Below are 21,912 nucleotides of genomic sequence, written 5' to 3'. Positions count from 1 at the left end.
GAAGTATTACTATATAATAGAAGATCTATCTGCCTTGTCAGCAGACCCCATACCTTAGGCTATCGATGGTAAATCTACATCATGTGTGCTGTTTCGCTCTTCTCCCTGTAAAGCTCCCTCTTCAAGTGTGTGTTACCTATTCGTGTATTCTAAGAAAACCCAAGTACATTTGTCCAAACAACAGCTCCATTAAGCTGTTTACTACTTAGGGTTGTCTATCCTGCTATTTTTCTTTATGTTTATAGTCATGAGCAGGCATATGTTAGAAGGAGAGATGAACATCCCATGCATGAGCGTTATTATGAAGTGTCAAGCATGTAGTTGGTTGGGATCGGCTGTGTTGAGAAAGTTAGAGTCCTCTAGTGGCCAGTGTTGCATACCTCTTCAGATTTTTTCATGCCTGTTCGAATGATGATGGGTGATTTGTTGCTGTGGAATGGTTCAGTACTGGGTGCTAGACATGATCTGTGGTCGTTCTGTTTAATGTGAGTGTAAGAGGATCATACTGTGTAGATACGGGTCAACCTTTCATAGCTTACCAGCAACCAGAAAGTTGTTACTGTTTGCCAGTAAAAAATGTGCTTTTTTTAAGTCTGGCTTGACAGTGCAGCTGTTGCTAGACAATTATGGGAGCATTACTAGAGAGGGGCTTTTACTCTGCCCACATGTTGGGAGCCAGGGTAAATGCTTCAATAATCAAACATTGTGTGCTTCCACAAAAATGTGCTGTGCCCTCCCCACAGCTATGATCATTTTGTTAATTTATCCAACTGCATCAGCTTGATTATGCAGGAGCACACATGGCAATGGAATGTTATTAAAGTGTCTTAAATAACTAGATAATTGGTGTTGTTTTTCTCTGGCAGCAGAACAGATGGGAGGTGGGAAGGCATTAATCTACAAGGACTTTTTAGGTCTGGCTTGGCTGTGCAACTGTCAGCTGGAATGTTAACCTACACCAATATAATTCTACAGTTCTTTGCTTCCACAGAAATACATATTCATGTCCATGCTATTTACTTGTACAGTTTCATATTACCACACAACATTCTTCTAATGCCTGAACTGTTGATATGCTTATTAGAATTTAAATACACATTCCTCTCTTTACTGTAGAGTACATACCTTGGGAATTCACTGCTGGAGACGAGTCGCTCTCATCAGGTCAAATCTTTCAACCACATGTAACTTGTCCTATTTGGATGTTTTGAATACAGGAGGCCACAAGTTCATCACACGTGAAGATCAACAGGTAAAAGCAATGCCTTTATGTGTGTTTCTTTGAATGAATGTGTGTGTGTGTATACGTGTGTGTGCGTGTGTGTATGTGGTCTGGACAGTGCATTGTGTTTATTTTTTGTGTGAGAGACAGAGCGTGAGAAAGAGAAAGCAATACGCTGTGTGTGGTGGCCTTGTGTTTACTATGTTTATTGTGTGTAGTGGTGTTTGGCATGTGTTGTGTGGGCATTTCAATCTGTTTAAAAAAAATATATATTATTCAGCTTGAAGGCAAAACAATAACACATAGCATTTGAGTTTATCATGGATATCGGTATGAATAGCACATTTCAAATGTCATATATAGCATCAAACAACAAAAGGAAAAAGAAAGAAGGAAAAAAACCAGATACAATAAACCATTAACAAATCTAGTTCTTCCGCTTCAGCTGTTCAGCCATTGTGTAAATGGAGCCCATATTTGTACCCCCCACTCCCGCCTCCTCCTACCCCCCTAAAAAACACAGCTGATTCCAAATTATGGAGAGCTAAAATCCTTGCTCTCCAATTCACAAAAGTGGGGGCAGCGGGATTTATCCGTTCGGATGCAATACATAATCGTGTTAGAGACAGCAATAAATATTAGGGCTGAGGCATGACTCGTTCTGACAAACAAAGCATCAGTCTCACAGCCCAATATTACTAATTCGGGGGATAAAACCACAGGAATTTTAAGACTTAGATTGATAAATGTTTGGACGTCTTGAAGGAACGGATCAAGTTTGGGGCAAGTGAAAAACATGTGGACATCATTAGCTGTTACTAACCCACATCGCGGGCAGATATGGCCTCCCCTACCACCCCATTTGGATATTTTGGCGGGGATGTAGTAAAGATCAAATAAGGCCATATAGCTTTGGGAGCATAAGCTCCCTGAAATTAACACCGTACTGGATAACTCTAGTGCCTGCGAAATATCCATACCAACCTTACCTAACTTATTCTCCCATTTAATATTATGAAGACCATTATTAATAATGGGGTAGCCCCTAACGTCAATCCAGACCTGGGCGCAATACTGAAATAAAAACAATGGTCCGTGCCCAGAATTTATAATAGTAACGATTTACTTTGCAAAGCGCATTGCAAACGAATTAATAAATAATATATACAAGATAATGATGTGTGTACAGATTCCCTATTTCTGCATCAATTCAATGAACCACACACAAGAAAACAAGTGCCACAATGTATAATAAATTGCAAGTTATTTATTATCAAGCCAATCAATTGGTATTGTAATGACCATAGGTTGCGCGCAAGGAGAAGGGGTGAAAGGATAGGATGGGGTGTTGGGTAGAGAGATAGTGAATCAAAGATTAAGAAAAAGACAATTCAACAATTTTACAATACTGATAACAAAGATCAGTTATAGCAAGCCTGTCCATAGAAGATTTACATGTAATCTGTAATTTATCGGTCTGCATTTAATGCAATTTCAATGAAATGGTGAGGTAAGTAGGTACAGGTCTTGATCAAGGGAGAGCGTCGACGTTTCGACTCGACTATGCAATGCGGAAGTTGGAACCTTTGCTGCGAGTCTTCATCAGGACAGTGTGTTAGCAACCTAATCCTGCCGCCAAGCCTGGCTGAACAGGTAAATACTCAGTGTAACAGAAGGCCCAAGGTTGCCTAGGTACGGTTAATCCGGTGTACAATTCACCAGGAGTGTGTATCATCAATACAGCGTATTATCAGCATGTGCCTCTTATCTGAGCTGAAGGCTTCAGCGTGAATGTCTGCCACTCCCAATTTGGGAGCGGCAGACATTCACGCTGAAGCCTTCAACTCAGATAAGAGGCACATGCTGATAATAGGCCGTATTGATGATACACACTCCTGGTGAATTGTACACCGGATAAACCGTACCTAGGCAACCTTGGGCCTTCTGTTACACTGAGGATTTACCTGTTCAGCCAGGCTTGATGGCAGGATTAGGTTGCTAACACACTGTCCTAATGAAGACTCGCAGCAAAGGTTCCAACTTCCGCATTGCATAGTCGAGTCGAAACGTCGACACTCTCCCTTGATCAAGACCTGTACCTACTTACCTCACCATTTCATTGAAATTGCATTAAATTCAGACCGATAATTTACAGATTACATGTAAATCTTCTATGGACAGGCTTGCTATAACTGATCTTTGTTATCAGTATTGTAAAATTGTTGAATTGTCTTTTTCTTAATCATTGATTCACTATCTCCCTACCCAACACCCCATCCTATCCTTTCACCCCTTCTCCTTGCGCGCAACCTATGGTCATTACAATACCAATTGATTGGCTTGATAATAAATAACTTGCAATTTATTATACACTGTGGCACTTGTTTTCTTGTGTGTGGTTCATTGAATTGATGCAGAAATAGGGACTCTGTACACGCATCATTATCTTGTATATATTATTTATTAATTCATGTGCAATGCGCTTTGCAAAGTAAATCATTACTGTTATAAATTCTGGGCACGGACCATTGTTAATATTATGAAGAGATAGATCAACAGGGAGGCCTGGAAGTAAAATTTGGTAGAGTAGCCCAATTCGTGACCTCTTCAAAATCAAATCTATAAGTGTATTCTTAACAAATAAAATGGGGGTTTTGTGCAAATGTTTATCTAAATAGCTTCGAACCTGTAAATATCTTTAATTCATGCGTATCCAAGGCAAACTTATCTTTCAGAAAGAGAAAAGAGGCCATGCTCCCCTCATGAGCTAAATCCCCTAAGACAGTAATACCGTGCAACCTCCACCGGATTGTAATTTGATCTTGAAAAATGGAGGGTAACAGTCTAGCTGCTGCAAGAGGAGTATACAAATGAATACTAGGAATTAACCATTTCCGCCGTACTTTCCTCCAAACTGAATGCATTGAGACGATAACTTTAAATTTAGTTTTTTTGTAATAACTAGGTTTGTGGACCGACAACAGTATCCCCTTGGCGTCCTAAGCCAATCTCAATAATAGAGGGTCTACAACATGGTGAAAGTACTGCTCAGTCACCAAAGAGTGGCACAGCAAAGTGTTGAAGTAGGGCTGACCAACTGTAGAGCAGCAGATTAGGAACTAACCACCCACCCCTGTCCAGTGGCAATTGCATCCATTTCGCCGCCCTTCGGGACTGGTGGTATCCCCTTAGGAACCTACTTTAGAATCTCTCTGCACGGGAAAGACTTGACTGGGCAAACTCTAATGGAATGGTCCTGAATATATAAAGAACTTTCGGTAAAATCAACATTTTTAGCACATTCCTTCTTCCAAACAGAGATAGGTGCAAATTATCTAATCTACTCAGAGTAGAACTAACTGTGTCTATGATAGGAAAAATTTTCATATCTGGCAACTTACCTACTGCAGCTGTAATTCTTATCCCTAGGTACATTACACTGTGAACCACTGGTGCGTAGGCATGGGCGGAAAATCCGTTCCGCTCGCGGATTTTGCGGATTTTCGGGAAATCCGCAATCCGCGAGATTTGCGAATCTCCCGCAAAATCCGCAAATCCGCGAGCAGCGGATTTTGCTCGCACTGCTCGCACTGTTCGCGTGAGTTCACGTGAGTTCGCGCCCCGCGAATAAGTGCAAAATTGCAGAAATACGATCTTAGCAAAACTGAAAGTAACTACTTACCAGGTTCAAAAGTTCAGGCTCATCATTTGTAGCCATTTCCTGTAGTGCTTCCTGAGGGGCCCCTCCAGAGTTCAGTTGCCAGTTGAAACTATTATGTGACCCTGCTCTGAACCTCAGAATAGTTACACATATGCCACAAAGGTCCTGAATTACAGCTAAGGGAGACAAGCAGGAGCCAGGCTGGAAGTTAAAATCCATGAATCAGCCCCTAATTCATTATTGTCAGTTGGGGCAGGGCAGGTGTTGTAACTAATTTTGCAACAATGAAAGCACTTAGCAAGTGCAAAAGATCACTAATCAGGGCGCACTAAGGAAGCAGGTGCCAGCTAAAAAAATATTCTGTGACACATTAATCAGCCCCAAATTAATTCAGGTCACTTGAGGCAGGGAAGGTGTGCTTTGCTTTGCCGAAAATAATGTACACTGGACAACCAGAGGGTGTGGTGATGAAACAGAGGGTGGCATGGGTGGGCCAGAGGGTGGCATGAGTAGTCAGAGAGTGGCAGTGGTGACAGAGAGTGGCAGTGATGAAGAAGAGTGTCCCAAACAGGCTGGACACGTAGAAACAACAAGTTCGCGAAACTTGCGACCCGACAGGTAAGTTCGCAATTTGCAAAAGTGTACAAAACCCTCGCGAACTGGCAGAAACACGGGCGAACACAAAAAAAAAAAAAATCCGCAAATTCGCGGGAATTCGCGGATTTTGCGGATTGCGAATCCGCAAATCCGCAAAATTCGCGAACGCGAGATCCGCAAAATTCGCTCATGCTTACTGGCTCGTCAGAGGGACCCATAGCGGTAGATTGAACCACCTGAGTTTTCTGAGCATTAACTTTTTAGCCCAAGCAGTGGCCATACTGTGCCGCTAAGTTCTTAATTGCTGGAAATGAGACTGATACATCGCTTGTTAACACAATAATATCATCAGCGTATGCCAGAGCTTTAAATCCAAATGCATTAATCCTAACCGGGGATATATTCAGGGAAAGCTCAAGTTTACTTAGAAACGGGTCTATGTACAGAGCGAATAGCAGGGGCGAGCAGGGACAACCCTGCCTGGTGCCCCTACTAATTTCAAAACATCTTGAGACTAATCCTGATATAGATAAAGTTGCTTGAGGTGTGATATAAAGTGACTGCAGAGCGTAAATAAAGTTTGAACAGAACCCCTTCCAGTGCAGAACTTTCCAAAAGAACCTCCAGACAACCCTGTCAAACGCCTTTTTGGCGTCTAACAGGATTGCACCGAGGGGGGATCCCGTGGCTTGAGCCCAGTCCAAAAAGTGCTATAACATGGCGGACATGGTACGCTGTGTCCCTGCCAGGAATAAATCCGTGTTGGCGAATAGGAACTAATGGAGATATCACTGACGGTAATCTAGTAGCCAAAATCTTTGCAAAAATCTTGCTATCGGTATTGATCAGTGATATCGGGCGGAATGAAGCAGGGTCCAGCTCCGGCTTGTCTTTCTTTTTAAAAAGAATGATGTTTGTGTGGCGCCAAGAGTCTGTTATAAGGCCAAGCTGCACATCTCAAAGGATTGTTAGAAAGTCATCCCGAATCTCAGACCGAAATATAGTATAAAACTCCAAAGGAATAGAGTCCGGGCTGACGCCTTTCCCTTGGCCAATGAGTTCAGTGCCAGTTCGATCTCCTCCCATTCTATAGGTGCAGCCAGAATAGTATTCTGCTGATCGGTTACTTTTAAGGTGTTAAGCTCATGTACAAAGGCGCCAAACTCGTGATCTATATTAAAGTCCCAAGTTTCCTCCTTATATCGAGAGCCATAAAACTCAGAGAAAACAGTTAGGACTCCTTCAGGAGTATCATGAATGTGGCCCTGAGAGTCCTGAATCTTGACAATGCGGTTAGCCAGGGCTCGCTGCTGTAGTCGTTTAGCTAATACCCTGCCCGATTTTTCACCAAACTCGAACATCATCGAGCGGTACTGTAAATATTTGGCATCGAGGTCCTGCCCAAAGAATTCGAGTAGGGAAGCCTTAATACGCGCAACCTGTGCTTGACTATAGGCTATATCATTGCCCTCCTTGATTGCGCTCGTGAGCAGGACCTCTGCGAGACGTAATTCGTCCATCCGCCCATTCGTTTGCTCTTGGATTTGCCTCTGACGAGGGAATGAGAAGCTCTTTGTTTCACCACGAATCGCTGCCTTGAGTGTATCCCAAACGATGTTGCTAGGGGCTGACCCTCTATTGATGTTTAAAAATTCAGATATCCGGGGCCTCATGTGATCTAAATATAATTGTTCTGATAGGAGCTTTCTCTCGAAGGACCATGATCTAGGAACCTTCTCGATGCAATTTAAGGTACAACCAATAATCAGCGGATTATGATCTGATATGATATGGGGTAAAATCGAAATGAATGTGGTGTCGGCGAGCTGATCAGACAAGAAAACATAATTCAAACGTACCATTTTATTGTGAGGAGCTGAAAAATATGTGTAGCCATCTAAATGCTTATAATGATGAAACCAAAGGTCAGTCATAAAGTGTTCCTGCACCAGCGCTTGCAGAGCCCTAAATACTCTAGGTTTCTTGCCCACATATTTTTGCCCCCCTGTGAGATTAAAGTCAGCTGACAGATTAATATTAAAATTGCCGCAAAGACAGATGAAGTGGGGCCACAAAGCCAATTCTACATTTAAATGATGCAAAACTGCAGGGTCATCCACATTCGAGCTGTATACAGTGCAAATAGTCAAAGGTCTACCGTTAATCAAAAGCTCAGAAATAACCCATCGTCCCCCATTATCTTGGCTGGTTCTCAAACAGTATCCTATCCCCCGCCTTACTAATATTGTCACCCCCTTATAATTGAGGACTGTCAGGAGCACCCTATTAGGTCAAATCCAGGATTTTTTAAATAATCTCGATTGTTCCAGGGCACATGGGTTTCCTGTAAGCACAGTACCTCTAAGTGTAAAGCCTGAATAACTCTTGAGAATAAAGCTCTCTTCTTCCCATTGTTCAAACCACAAACATTCCATGATGCTATACGGATTTTACCCAACGCCATTAAGTCTTTTGTGCACAAAAATCAGAATAGTGACTGTGATAATCAGAACGAAACCTTGACAAAAAAATGTCAAGCTTTTTTTTTAATGCGCCCCCAACCCACCCCCTACCCCAACAACCCCCTCATCCAGCCACCCACCCCTGACACCCACCCAACCTCAATACCCTCACACCACCACCCCCCAACCTAGGCAGTAGGACCGAAGTCCGAATGATGGAGGAGCTAGTATGAGCCAGAATCCCCCCCCTGGAGTCGCTGCCAACTTAAAGATACTGGAGGACACGCCCTGGGAGATATCAGAAACATAACAAAGGCATGGTATACCAAAAAGTATCATCCCCACAATAGAGCAGTGTCCCCACTAATAATTCAAAAAGAAAGAAAAAGCTAGAGACTTAGATCCATACAAATTCGGCTTACTAGAATGAATCCAAAAAGGCCTTGGCCAGAAATTCAGACTCAAAACATGTTGTCTGGCCTTGATAGATAACTTTAAGTTTAGAAGTGAAAAGTAAAAATACCTGTGCCCCTTTAGACTGGAAAGGGGCAATTAGCTGGCGGAGCTGCCACCTCCGCTCAACCGTAGCTGGGCAAAAATCAGGTCTAACGAAAAATTGTCAACCCTTCCCTGCTCTTTGCCTATCAGGCCTAGCTAGATCGTAAATCCTTTCTCTAGCTAAAAAATTATGCAAGCAGATTAAAATAGCACTGGCCTATTGTCCGTTTGACCAGATCAGTGTTTAGGCTTGAACGGGAACCAATGGGCACGTTGGATTTCTAATTGCCAATCCCATTCCTTAACCTCTTGAAAGGCCTCCGAAAATAGTTCAGCCACAAACTGTCGAGTAACCGATCCTTCGATACCTTCGTGGACCCCTAAAATTCTTAAATTATTTCTCCGAGCCCTGTTTTCAATGTCCACTAGTTTCCACTGGATGTCGTCCCCCTGGGATTGGAGTAAATCTACAGTGGTCTTCTGGGTGACCATGTCGTCTTCAAGAGTGGAGATCCGGGTTTCTGCTTCGGCTACCATAGATGCAATGTCTGCACAGGTTTTGACCACCCTGCGAAGTGAGTTTTGAACCCTGCGGCATGCCCCCTGTGCCCGGGCACTTTCCTGTCGAGTCTCCTCTAGGTGTGCAATTATTGTCTGGTATATAATTGCCAGTGTCATTTCACCCGGAGGTGGGCTTGAGCTGGAATCAATGTCATTGGTAGCAGAGTTTAGGGGATTACCTTGTGCTCCAGACTGTGCGGAAAATGAATAATCCCAAGCTAGGGAGCCGATATTAGAATCTTGAGGTACTTTTCGAACCGTACAGAGGCCCTTAGAAGTACTAGCAGAGTTAAAGAAATCATTAGTTCGCCAGTCACCCAGATCACTATCTTCATCATCAGTCCAGTTCTTATCTAACCCACTATCGTCCACAGAGGAGCCTGTGTGTTCTGATAGAGAAAAAAAATGATCTCCATCTGTGCCGCCATCTGTATTAATTGATGCCGAGGGTGGGGGAGCTTGCAATACCTCTGTACGAGGATGATCATTTTGAGAGGCTGTAGGGAGAACCATAAGGTGGGCAGCTGCTGCTGCTGATTGTGTGTTAGAACAGAGTCCGTGGGAACTATAACTCCCAGTAGCCCACTGGGTTGGGCAGTCAAATCCAGTAAAGGATCCATGTAAGTCGAAATCCCTGAGGCATTACCACCAAGCACCCCCACCTCAAGTTGCCCGATTGTACCTCCAACAGTGCCCCCATCGATGTCCTTAGGCAAAACTGTCGAAAAAGATAGTAGAGAAGCACTGTCTGCCTTATCAGTTGTCGTTGTGGAGGCATTAGGAGGAGCAGTAAGGGGATTGCAAGATTTCACAACAGCTAGGCTCTGTGGGCTCTGTGGCTTTTTGTTTATGCTGCTTGCCCGACATTGGAACATTCCTGGAACTGGAGTAGTTTTTTCTCTGTTTTACCAGATGCAGTGTCTGGCTGGCCCCTTTTAATATTCTCGGCGGATGGGATTGCAGTTTGAGCAGCTGGAGGTTGAGGCGCCGAAGAGCCGGTCTTTGAGGTAGCCCGAGGCAGGATTTTCGTCTTCCCTTTCGGCGGCATTGCAGCGCTGACAGAGCACCGCCGATGGAATCGCTGAGGTGAGCACAAGCCGCTGCCCAGCAGACGCCGAGGAGCTATGATTAAATATGACAGGCAGCGTCGATGAGTACAGGACCACCGGAGAATCTCCCAGCACAGGTCAGAGTGGCGTTTATTTTCAATGGTTTAGATCCTATCGGCCCGTGCTAAAGGCCAAGAAAGTCAGCAGGTCATCCAGGGGGAGAGAAACGCTAAAACCAGCTCACAAGGCCAGAGAGCCAGCCGCCATCTTGCCCCAAACCTGCATCGTGGGCATTTCATTCTGAATGTAACTTGTTAGTTTGTGCGCAATAATGCGAGGTGTCTGCTGTGTGCAATTTTTCTGTGTGTGTTTGTGTGTACTTTAAATACCTGTCATGTAAATCATCGGGTTATGCGAACTAACCTTTCAAATGTTTTACTGGGCATTGTTTGTCTTTAAAATGTACACACTTTACAATTTATGAATACTAATTCAGTACATTCATGTGTACAAATTAGTGCACATATTTCTTTTTTAAAACCTTGTTATAACATTAGATGTGCATCTCTTAAATAATCCATCATAACGCAAAATGTCCTCCCTAAACAGGTGCAGAGACCATCTGCAGAGCTCTCCGCCCAAAGGCACGCTCACCCAGTAGGTACACTGAGTGGTCAGAGGGTCTGACCACTGCAATGACATGATGCTCCCCTTTTCCACTGAATCTCCATCTACTCAGATCATGCTTACTTGTCTGACTAGGTTCCATCTTGTGAATCCAGGTTCAGCTTCACCTCCTTGCCTGTCACTCTATGTCACACACTGCCTTTGGCCTCCTGGTTTCCACCTGTTTCTGCAGGCACCCAGGCCAATGAGGGTGGCTTCATGTGTAAGGTCTCAGCATTAAAACAAGAGAATTTAAATTCAAAGGACAGTCAGCAGCGGAGCCAAACCGGAGCAGGTATCACGTCATCAGTGTCTGATCACCGCTTTGGATGCATGCAGGGACATAACAAGACCAGAAAATCGGGGGTGGGGCTAACACTCGCTGCCAGGGCAGGCCTGATCACTGGTCGTACGCAGTGCAACAGTCTTTTTTGGCGCCCCGCCCCTATTTCTACCTTCTCCATGAATTCCCTCAGTACCACTCACCAACAGTGCATCTCATCTCTCTATAGCACCTTTCTGACAAATATTTCAGTTTTTTATACCGCTACTTATAGTTCAATCACACTCAGTTCTGTGATCTGCATGGTACACGTTCTGTGTAGCAGGCACATTAACCCTCTGCTCCGTGTGGGTGGCATGAGTGCCCATGTGAGTGCATGGTGAGCGATGTGACAGTGTGAGAGTAGGGTAAGAGGAGTGACTGCAGGTTGAGTGAGGTGACCATATGAATTTGGGTGTGGATGTAAGTGCAGAATGAGACGAATTAATGCATGGTTAGTGATGCACTTCTTTGAGTGAGATTGCAGGTTGAGCAGTGAGGGGGACAGGGGAGTGAAGTGTCACATGAGTGCAAGGTGAGTAATGTGCTCATGTGACTGCAGGGTGAGGTACAGGGTGAACAGCACAGTGCATTGTGAGTGCAGAGTGATCACTGTGAGTGCAGGGTGAGCGGGTAAATGGTGTGAGTGCATGGTGATCATTGTGAGTGCATTTTGATTGCTGTGAGTGCAGGGTGAGTGTGAAAATGAAGGGCTAGAATGAGGAGTGAGTGTCTGAATGCAGGGTGCATTCCCAGACATTTGAAGTAACTCAGCATGTTATTGATGGCGGCATATGGTTTCAGATATAAGTTAAACTATTGCTATTACGCAGGGGTTGAAGTGGGATGAAACAAAATGGGAGATCTCTCAAAGGGGCGTGGCTGATATAATTAAGGGTGTGGCTTAAAATGTTTTATGCTAAAAACCTGTGCTCAGCATAATGTGCCGCCTAACTAATATTTTGCTGCTTCTGTTATTGCCTCCACATAAGTAACATTACACCCATAGCAGGCCATGACTATTGGCTTTGTCAAAGGTTGTTAGTTGCATAAGATACATATACTACATGCAGACATACACCTATGGCTTCATTGTATATAATATTGAAAATGCTATAGTTCATGCGCAAGAGGTTGTAGCGGAATGGTTAAAGCTGCCAACTTTGGAGCTGAGGAAGCAGGTTTGAGTCTCAGCGTCGGGCAACATCCTTTGTTTCTGGGCAAATCACTCAATTGTCCGTGCCTACCTCTTGTTGGTGCTCATGTAAAGCACTTCGAGTTTAGCAATACAGAATTACAAAAAAATAAAAGTCACATCAAAACAGTGAACTGCTGCAGAGTTAAAATTTGAAGAGCCCGATAGGGACCCTTCTCAGTGCCTGCTTTTAAGAACTGCCGGTGCTGAGCATCGGCTGGACCAGGCCCGCTTACAGCCCAGCTATTATGGCATTAATGAGGGATCGAGGGAGGAGGAAATAAATAATGTTCTGATCCTGCAACAAACTTCAAGTCTTATGATTAGGGCTGCCAGCTCATTATTTTGATGTTCCAGATGGTACAAAAATAAACAGTAACTTAAAGCCGTATTTTCAGCACTCATCTCTGCATACTTCGAACAGCAAATATAAATAGACAGCACTTTTAAATGTGTTCTAGTGCTGCCTGAATGACCCATGACTGATAATTAAAGGGAACAAAGACAGAGAAGTCACATTACAAATGCATTCATAGTTTCTTATTTATAACCCTTTTAAGTGTCAAGACAAGTAATTTGCAGGCTCTTTAAACAACACAGTGCTTGCATTTTTCTTATGACAACCCTACTTTATATTCCTTTTCATGACATGCATTCTCACACTACGGCAGTAAATGTAAAATACATATGTAAGGAGGCCCAGGGGGGTACTGGAACCAGAAAAAAAAACTAAGCCTCGATAACCAATTTACAAAGGTATGTAAATATGCAAATAGTCTTTAAAGACCTGTGAAAAACTCGGGTGTGTCTGAGCGAAGCCTCCAGACATTGTGCAACTGAGCCCACAGCACCTCGAGCAGCAGTAACCCGGGTTCAGACCAATGACGGGTTGTGTGGGTCAGTGGGCTGAAACCCTTTTAGCACTAAGGGGGTTGCACGCCTGGATGCATGTGTTATGTTTGACAAATGTTGCTGCACTGCCTGTTCGTGGTCTAGGTGATTAGGGACTGCCAGAGTGGCAGCTTTGTACACATTGACCTCGAGTATGGGGTACATGCTCATTGTTAAGATCATTATAATGGTGCTATGTGGCAAACTTTACTTCCGGGAAGAGGTTGTACTTCTCGGGGTGCTTGTAGTTATGGCCAGCCATGGCCTGGGCTTCACCCACACCTGCCTTGTATGTGTACAAAATGGTTGATGTTCCCCTTCATTACAGTAGTGGCCAATGAGGCACTACATGCCTGAGTAACGTGTGTTGTTTGTTGTGGGGGACATATGATTATGGTCAGCTAGGTTGCAGGCTTGGCCCACGCCGACCTTAGGTGCATGTGATATGATAATGTAATATGAATATTACTAAGTGGTAGCTAAATATTGAAACAAGAGTAGAGTAGGGTGGGCCCAGCAGATTAACATGGAGAGCTGAGAAAGAGATGACCCAGTCGTCTGGATTGGCTCTAAAGGCATACACTAGCCGGCTCAATAAATATGTGGCAGGTAAATCATGCAAAAGTCTGTAAATCATGCAAAAGACATGAATAACAGACTCTTCGAAAATTTAAATAAGTGTATTTCTTTAGCATACAGAAGTGATTTAAAAGGTAGATTTCTTTAGCATCCAGAAGTGTTTCACCTACATCAGATTATCTCGCTTTGTCAAGAAGCATTGATCAGTTGATAGGTTTTGCCCATGAACTAAGCAGCAAGTCAGTATGTGTGCCCAAAATATGGCTCCGGTTCGTATTATAGATGAAGCAACATTATACGCTATTAAATTAATCACAGCGCATAACCTGAAATAAAGAGGCTCCGTGAAATAACGTATTTGCCCAAGATCACACAATGTGTTCAAGTGGGAGAAGCCGGGATTGATTCCAGGTTTACATTGTACAGTTCAGCCACTAGATAGGTATTACCCCCAGGTCCCTCCTGACCTCGTCCCATTCCTCACAAATTGGAGATGACCATCTCCACGACAGAAAAAAAGAAAAGGAGCATGCTGGGATACCCTACCTGCTCCCTCCCACTGGGAGTACATAAGCGGTACCAGCAGAGCATGCAACCTGTTCATTTTTTTTGTCTTCCGACAGAATGGATGTGGAGTTTGCTCTTACCGGCTGTGGCTTCAGGGTCGTCAATTCACGCTGCCGGGCTGTCCTCTCCGTCCCTGGAGTCCTCCTCGTTGACATGTTGTGCTGCTGGGCTTCTCGACGTCCTGTTCCGCGTTCTCCTGGCCTGCCGGGCTTGCCGGGAGACGCGTTGGGTGCGGCCGGTCCTTTGTGGCTGGGGTGCCGCTCTTCCCGAGGCTGTTCCGGGTTGAAGGCCACATTTTCCTGTGGCTGGGCCGGTCGGGGAGACGCGCTGCTGCTGCTGCTTGGAGCACCTCGGGCCAGACTTGGTGTGGCTCCTGGTGTTCCTCGTTGCCGGTTGGAGCTGTTTGGCTTTGGATCTCCTCCCTGGACGCTGCTTGGACGCTTGGGGGTGACTGTTTCTCCCGGTTTTGCCTATGATGACTCGGAGCTTGTTCTTGATGGCATCTGGGCTGGTGGTTTGGGGGTCAGTCTTTGTGTGGTGGTGTTGACTACCCCTGTGGTAACTACCGCATAGCGTTTTCTTTTTTCTCTTATCTGCAATATGTGTGGACTCTCTTTTCTCCCTCGGAGGCCAGGTCTGGTGGATTGGTTTCCTGCTCCTTGCTGTTTCTCCTCCCAGTGCTGGTGTCCTGTTGTGCACCTGGGCTGGTTCATGAGCATTAGGGCTTGTGGTGTGCCCTTCCTGCCCCCTTGGTGAGTACCGCGTATGGGTCCCATTTTATACGTACACGTGGCCTGTGTTTGACCTTGTGGTGTTCACATGGGTTCCCTTGTGTTGGGCGCAGGCCATGGGAAGGGGTGGTAGTGGACGTGCTTTCTGTTGCCTGCTGCGTTGTTTGGACGGGGTTGTGACTGGTGGTACGCTGGGTCTGGTGGCTCGGTGGACTTTACATCCACTGCTGTGGCCTGTGTTCGTCCTCATGGTCACTGGTTCAGATCCCGGCCGGTCCTCTCCGCCTTTATCTGTTTGTGGTAGATGTACTGTGTGCCTTTGGGTTGGGTAGCACTGTGCATCTGTTATTTCAGCGCCATTGCATATGCGCCTGTTGACTCTGTTCTGTGCTGTGAACGGGGTGTCTGGCTTGCTCACCCATTGTCCTAGTTTGGGGGTTAACATTCTTGCATTGTTGTTTGGTGGAGTGTCCTTGCACTTTGCTGTTCCATTTGTTTGGCACCCGGGGGTCTCTGTGTGTGCCTTTCCCTGTTGTGCTTGGTTTCTTGGCCTATTCTTGCCTGATGTTATTATCCGGGTTGCTGCCTTGCTGAGTCCCTGTGGCCTGGTGGTTGTGATCATATGCTTTTTTTTCCGTTGTCTGTGTTTCACTCTCTTGTGTTTCACTGCCTGTGTTGGCTGTCTGCGGGGTGGTTTGCCTCATTTCCCCTTGTGCCGACTGCTGTGTGTCCGTCTGTGCTGCTTGTGGTCTGCTGTTGCACTTTGGATGGGCTTGGTGCTGGGGGGGGTGCGGCGGCGTTGTTCTCGCCTCCTTCTGGTTGGGTGTTCGCTTGTGGCCATGGCTGCTCTTCCCCATTGCTGGGGTTGCTTCCTCCCTGTGTGCCTGGCTCCTGGGGGTGGTCTGGTTTTGGTCCCGGGCCCTCCTCCTTGCGCGGCCTGCGCTCTGCTCTGGGTTCGGCTGGTGTCCTCCCTTGCTGTTCCTGAGTGCTTGCCCTATGTACTTTGCTGGTTGCTTGTGGTCCTTTTGATGCCTCGGTCCGGGGTCCTTGGTGTCTCCGGCCTGGTTCTCTGCCTCCACTGCCACCTGCTCTGGCTGCGTCGTTGGCTCCCCTGCCTTCGATGTCCTGTCTTTGGCCATGATTCCCCTGCTGCCTTTTGTTTGGGGCGGTTCTGTCAGGGGGGGTCCTTCGGGTCTTCCTCCGGGGGTTGTGTGTTCCTTGGCCTTGTGGCTTCTCGCTTGATCGGCGCTCCTTGCTGGTGGGTGTCTGGGCTAGGGGATAGGTCCCTGTGGGTCTGCTGTGGCCTGTCCCCTTGGTGCTTGCCGCCTGGCAGTTTTCTGCCTGTGCTAGCCTGCAGCCTTGGTTTCTGTTGCATCTGCTGCCTGGCCTGTGGTTTGGCTGGGTTGGCTTTGGTTCCTCTCTGGGGTGGTGTCTGCTTGCTGGGCCGTAGCTCGCTTTGGGCGGTCTCTCCAGGGGTTTGTTGGCTTCTTCTTGGTCCTCTCCCTGGTTGTCCCTGGTGGATGCCGGGGTTGGAGTGCGCCTGGGTTTTCCCATTGCTGCTGCCTGTTCTGGTCGGCTCTGGCTGCTTGTCACTGGTGCCGGGTGCTTCTTGGTCTTCCATTGGTTGCCTGTCGCCATTCCGCCCCTTGGTTCCTGCCCGTCTGTGGGTTCGGGCGCGTGCCTGTCTGGGTGCCAGCCTGCCTGTCTGCGGTTTTCGCTGTTGGGCGCTTCTTGCTCCCTTCGGGTGCTTTTGCTTGACCCGAGCTCTGGGTGTCTGCCTTCTGGTGGAGTCTCCCCCTTGTTTTCCGGCAGGGGGAGGGGGGGGGGGGGTGTTGTTGTGCTCCTCCTCTGTCCTGGTGGACCTTGGCCTTATTATGGTGTTGGCTCTGGTGTCTTCTCGCCTGCTGCCCTGTTTCCCTCAGGTGGTGGCTGGGATTAGTTGGTCTTCCTTGGCTTCTGCCTTGGGTGGCCTCTTGTTCTTAGGTTGCTCGGCTCTTGTGCCTTGCCCTGTTGGCCGTGCCATTTCCCTTCTTGTGGGAGTTTGGTGTCTGCCTCCCCTGGTGTGTGGATCGTTTCTGCTTCCCACCCCTCTCACTCTGCTTTGGGTTGAGGTTGGCTTTGCTTCGGGTCTGGGGCTTTGGGGGACTGTTATTGGCCCTGTGCTCCCACACGGGCTGTTTTCGGCATGTGCCCTTTGCTCTCTTGTTGGCGCTGGGGTGTTCCTTCCCGCTCCGTTGTTGAGCGGTGTGCCTTTGGCTTCTTCGGGCTCCTCTCCTTTGCTTTCAGTGCCTGGGTTTTTCCTGTGTGCTCTGGGGGCCTGAGCTCTGCCTCTGTTGGTTTTGCCTTTCCGGTCCCTGTTTTGGCCTCCTGTTCGCTTGTGCGTTTGGGTCGCTGGTGTGCCTCTCGGCTTGGTTGTCTTGGGCTTTGTGCTGTGGGGCCCTTCTTTGCTTGGGGTCCTTTTTTTGGTCCCTGCTGGGGTCCTTTCCTGGCTGCTCATTCTCTTGGGCTTTGTCACGGTCCTGGACTGGTCTTCTGTCCTTTCCGGGGCCGTTCCCTTCGGTTGGCTGTGGCGCTGAGTCCATTGTGTGGGCTCTGGGCTTCCTCCCTCTGCTTCTCCTTTCTCTGGAGGGCCTGGCTGTGGTTGGCTGCTGTGCCTTTCCCTGTGCCCCTTCCTGCTTGGGGGTTCTTTTTGCCTCTCTTTCCGGGTCCTGGTGGTGCGGTGTTGTGTGCCTCCTGGCTGGCTGGCCTGCCTGTTCTGCGGCTGGCTTCTTGGGGTTGGGCTGTGGGCCTCCTTGTTGGTCTTTCCTGTTTTTGCCCTTCTGCCTTTGGGGTTTCGCCTTCGGTGGTTCCGTGGTGTCCTCCTTTCTCCTCCTGGCGGTTGGTCCGGCTCTTGGTTGGTGTGGTTTCCTCCTTTCCGGGTCTGGGGTTTTGGTTTCCCTGGTTCCGTGTGGGGCCTTTGTTGTCTTTCTTGGATGTGCCCTGGTTTTTGACGGGTCTGTTTTGGGTTGGACGTTTTGCTCTCCCTGGCCTCTGTTGGGTAGGTTGCTGTTTTTTTTGTCCAGGTGTCTCCTGCTTTGGTTTGCCCCGGTCCTGGTCAGTACTTGGGCGCCGGGTTCTTCTCCCGGTTGGTTGGCATTTTGGGTGCTGCGGCTCTTCGGTGTCTCTGCTGGGATTGGCCTTTGGTCGGTTCTGCCCTGTGGCCTGGTCCTTCGGTGGGTTTCTGGCATCTGGGTTCCCTGTTGCTGCCCTCTTTGTGGCTCTGCTGGGGGCTTCCATTGGTGTGTTGGGGTCGTCCCTCTGCTTTGTTACTTCCTGGCCCTTCCGCCCTACCGCCCTGTGCGGACTGTTCTCCTCTGCCCTTGTCCGTTGAGCTGGATTGGCCTGTTGGTCCCTGGTTGGGTGGCTGCCTGGTGGTGCTGGGTCGGGGGGCTTCGCCCTTGGGGGTTTCTCCCTGATCGGTTGCCCTTTCCAGGCTCTGTTCTCTGTTGGGGTGCACCCGCTTCTCCTGGGCTTCCTTTGGTCGTTGAGGGGGGGGAGGGGTCGCCTTGGTTTTGGCCCTCTGGTTGCTCCCTTGGGGGCTTGGCTCTGCTTTTGTGACTCCCTTCTGGCTTGCCTGGGGGGTGGTTCTTGTTTGGCCGTCCCCTTCTGGATTTTTGGGGTCTTGGTTCGGGCCTGTGGGGTGCTGTTTTTGGTCTGGTGCCCTTGGTGTTGGTGGGGTTCTGGAAGGCCGGGTTCTCTGCTTTGGTATTCTCCAATTTGTGAGGAATGGGACGAGGTCAGGAGGGACCTGGGGGTAATGTCCTATTACTTACCGGTAATCTTCATTACTCCTGGTCCCGCTGACCTCGTCCCATTCCTTACGCCCCTCCCTCCCTCCCTGGCGGCCGGCCTTCCTGTTGTTGACTTGGTGTTTTCAGGCTGCATGCTGGGCTGGTACCGCTTATGTACTCCCAGTGGGAGGGTGCAGGTAGCAGAGCCGGTCCTAGGCCTTCTGAGGCCCCGGGCGAAAGGGAAGATGTGAGGCCCCTCTAAGTGCCTTACTGCCTGCGCGAGTGCTCTTTTCCCTACTCTGCGGGGCCGGCAGGGGGCCCCCTGAGCGCGAGGCCCTGGGCAGCTGCCCATACCGCCCATGCCTAGGACCGGCCCTGGCAGGTAGGGTATCCCAGCATGCTCCTTTTCTTTTTTTCTGTCGTGGAGATGGTCATCTCCAATTTATGAGCAATGGGACAAGGTCAACGGGACCAAGAGTAATGAAGATTACCAGTAAGTACTAGGACATTCCCTTCTCTCTCCTTTTTACCTCAAATGTTGGTGCGGTTTTCTTGAATTCTAGTCGCATGAAGGGAGATTGTGGGTGGCAGGAAGAAGCCACGTGACAGCTCTGGTGTTTTTGGGGTTGAGGATCCACGAGGACCTTCAGCCGAACCACAACCAGATCGACATATGTCTCGAGCCTTGCTCCAACTTTCAGTGTCTAATTCTAAACAAGAGCACTTTTAAAACAAATTCCCACATTTATTGCAGTGGCTCATAGCTGTTAGTAGTACCACAACAGAATAACTGGCTTTAGATAACACTGCTTAATGCCCCACACATTCCATTCTAGATTCACTTTTATATAAATCTACCACTCTGGGTTAGGCAGTACAGCACTGCTACATTGATGTTAGCTGTCCGTCACTAATTCAACTTTAAACCTGTGGGTGGCGCCCCAACACTAAATTAATCACCCAGGAAATGCAGCAGTGTGAACGCCGCAGCTAACAGGCAAATCAGGTGCGGGTACTTGTGGGAGACCGTTTCAAAGCCCCTTCGGCATTTTTTTGTGGTTTCAGAATTTGATGTGTGCACCCTATAAATGACATAATAAACCAAATCGTTATATTGTTGAGAATACTTGGTATTACATGACTGTTTAGCATGAACCTATGCTGTTTGGCTGCGAGGCCCTGCAGGAAAAAAGGCAAATAAAAAAATCTACCTTTTGTTTTTTTCCAGGAACCACGTGATGTCCAACAGAATGGTGTGTTTTGCGGTGCTTGTGTTGCTGTTGGGCCTACATTTCAGAGTCGCGGCCAGTACCAACACTACAGGCGAAACAACCACTGACATTATCGTTTCAACAAACCCCGCCGCCTCAACAAACTCCCCTGCTTCAGCAAACCCCTCTACAACCGCTGTTATCAGCCCACACTCCTCAAACAGCACGTCAGCCACTGGAACCACCAGTGGGGGAGCCACTTCAGCAAACCGCACCATAACCTCTTTCCCCGTCTCAGCCACTATCATCGCCACAAACTCTACAAACAGCACGTCAACCACTGGAACTACCACGTCAACCACAATAAAGACTACTGTGACAACGACGAAAAAAAATGAGGCAGTCGGCCATAAAGGCTCCCTCCTGGTCTTGCTGAGTGCTGTCCTTGCATTTTACTTCAGCAGGCCTGGATAAGCCCCTGATGTTCCTTCTGTATCTTTATTTCGGCTAAAAATGCCATAAACGTACACCTCGTTCATAAGAATCAGTACCTCTAAAAAGCATTCACTTCAGCTTCATCCACTATACAATTAAATTAGTCTAATATATTATTACAAATGTAAATAATTAAAACATATAAAGGAATAAAACAATCGTCCCTCATACACCTACCTACCCATGGTCATGGTTGCAATCATGTCCAACACATGAACCAAGTCAGAGCCATATCAGGGCAACCGAACTGAATTTGTACCAGGCTGGGACAGTTTTATTCAGGTGTTTCACACAGGGCGCCTTTGCTCTCAATGTCCATGCCCACAGCCAGCATCTAGATTACGTCAACACAATCAATTCGCTTGTATTCCTTCATTAACTATGTAGATTTCTAGTCTCATTTCAATTTTGAATGATTTGGAATAAACCTTGTTTTGGTCGTCTTCAAACGGATGTTGTTTCTGGTGAGGCCACAGAAGTTGCGCCTGAATATTGTTTAAAGTCTTATATGCTTGCTGCGAAGAGTCATTGCATTGGGTGCTTCTGTGTTTGTCCTTGCCTACAGTGAATGAGTACATGAGCTGGGGGCTTGATGTAAATCTCTATTTAAAAGATGTGTGTTTTAGGCATCCCTTCCAAATAGCGATTTTTTAAGGTATGTGTCAATGTTCTGCCATCTAAATCTGATCACAAAACACTGAAACTATACAATAACTCAAAGGAGGTGCAAATGGGAAGGGACCCATTCCTCTTTGTGAATATTTTAGAAAAGGGTTTTTGGGGGAGTAGGCATTGGTCCATCGGAGCACTGTCACTCCAAAAAAAGAAAAAGCAAAAACATGAACTCTTCTTTTTAATTGCAGTCCTGTTTTCTTTAAGGCAAATAGGACTGCATTTAACAAAAAAAAAGTTGATTGAATTTTAAATCCGATCACAGACATGGTTGTTCTGCTGAGTGCAGCAGGTCACCATCCCTGTGATGACATAGAATCGTAGTGAGTCGCAAATGGCGCCCTAAGCCACAAATACAGAAGAGTTAGTTTGGATTGGAACACTCTGATTTGGGAATTTTGGGTAAGCCTGCAAAAGTCCTTTCCATTCGCAAATTGTTTGCGTACAATTTGCAACCACGTTTTGAGAACTGACATTTCGAACTTCAACCCCTTACACATCTTTAACGCTCACGCCTGAGCACCGCCTCTTACGAAGGATATGGCGGTCACTCGCAATGTGGAAGGGACATGGGCCTCATTTATGACTTTTTGCCGTAGGGAAGCGCAGCAGGCCTTCCTGCTGCGCTTCCCTACGGCAAAAGAAAAGGGCAGAAATGCGCCGTATCTATAAGATACGGCGCATTCCTGTCCTTTTCCTCTCCGCCGGCGCACAATGGGCTGCCTGCGCCAGCGCAGGCACCCTTGCACAATGGTGCAAGGGT

The 21,912-nt window shown here is 47.2% G+C and overlaps 1 long non-coding RNA gene across 1 annotated transcript in view; it reads left to right on the top strand.

Annotated features, from left to right (window-relative positions):
• The window catches only part of LOC147703732 (uncharacterized), a 35,354-nt gene extending 14,434 nt beyond the window's left edge, over nucleotides 1-20,920 (top strand). Inside the window, exons 2-3 of the long non-coding RNA XR_015297315.1 lie at nucleotides 1,117-1,252; nucleotides 20,000-20,920. This is a non-coding gene — a long non-coding RNA (uncharacterized LOC147703732). The remainder of the gene's footprint in view (nucleotides 1-1,116; nucleotides 1,253-19,999) is intronic.
• The last annotated feature ends 992 nt before the right edge of the window (nucleotides 20,921-21,912 follow it).

This window comes from Lissotriton vulgaris, chromosome 7 (assembly GCF_964263255.1).
Source record: "Lissotriton vulgaris chromosome 7, aLisVul1.2, whole genome shotgun sequence".
NCBI classification, from domain to species: Eukaryota; Metazoa; Chordata; class Amphibia; order Caudata; family Salamandridae; genus Lissotriton; species Lissotriton vulgaris.
Note: the sequence above shows the minus strand (reverse complement) of the source record. Positions and strands in the feature narration are given on the sequence as shown.